General features: G+C 43.6%; 1 pseudogene; it reads right to left on the reverse strand.

The window, feature by feature from the left end:
- Window positions 1-343: 343 nt before the first annotated feature.
- Window positions 344-465, reverse strand: LOC122894815 (annotated as a pseudogene).
- Between the last annotated feature and the right edge of the window lie 434 nt (window positions 466-899).

The raw sequence follows: 899 nt of genomic DNA on the forward strand, positions 1-899 counted from the left end.
AGCGATGGAACAGGGATTGGCAAGGTTCTTACCCAGTTAAGCTATACATGAAGCTGTGGTGTAAGGGTGGACAGGGCCCTCAGCACACACATCCTTCAATGTCAACAAGCTAGAGGAAGAGTTTCAAAATGGTACCCATCAGCACTGGCACCAAGTTAGGATGAGATTGCAAAAATGACACCTGCCACTGTTTCTATTTCTGCAGAAAGTCCCAATGAGTTCCTGCCTCTTCAGAAGACACTTCAGGATTAGCAGTCGGTCTTCCTCATGTATGATCTAGGTGCTTTTAAAACCAGTACATTTGAGTTGGGTCTCAGAGTGAGTAAATCTCTCATGTTACAAGTGGTTTGTCCATTCCCTATAGTTCTGTAGTTTTCCTAGATGTAATCCCCAGTGGTTTTCAATTAGCAATAATCGCGCCTCGGATAAACCTCATTGGCTACGATACTGCCACTGCGCAAAGCTCCCCAGTGGTTTTCAAAGTCAGGCATTTTCTCTTCTCTTCTGCTCAGTATCTAGGAGTTGGCATGCCTGATGTAGACCACAAAGCCCTCATTTCTCAAGGAAAAGTGTCATGTTTTGAGATCCCTCCCAATCATGGATCACTGCCACTGAATCATTTTGAGTTTTAGATTTGTTTTTTCCCCTTTTGGGTGAGACTTTTTCCCCCCCTTTTTGGTGAGACTGCCTCTGCCTCTTTTACCTGTTTCAGTGTTGACCTTTTATCCTTTGTTGTGGAGATTCTGTTTACCCAGCTTTCAGGACTTTTTCAGGTAACGTTATTCCATATGTAGTTGCAAAATTTCTTGTGACTGTGGTTGGAGGTGAGTTCAGGATCTTACTAGGACACCATCTTGAACCTCTCCAGGCTCTCTGTTATTGGAATCATAATAACTCCT

This window comes from Neovison vison, chromosome 13 (assembly GCF_020171115.1).
Source record: "Neovison vison isolate M4711 chromosome 13, ASM_NN_V1, whole genome shotgun sequence".
Lineage (NCBI taxonomy): Eukaryota > Metazoa > Chordata > Mammalia > Carnivora > Mustelidae > Neogale > Neogale vison.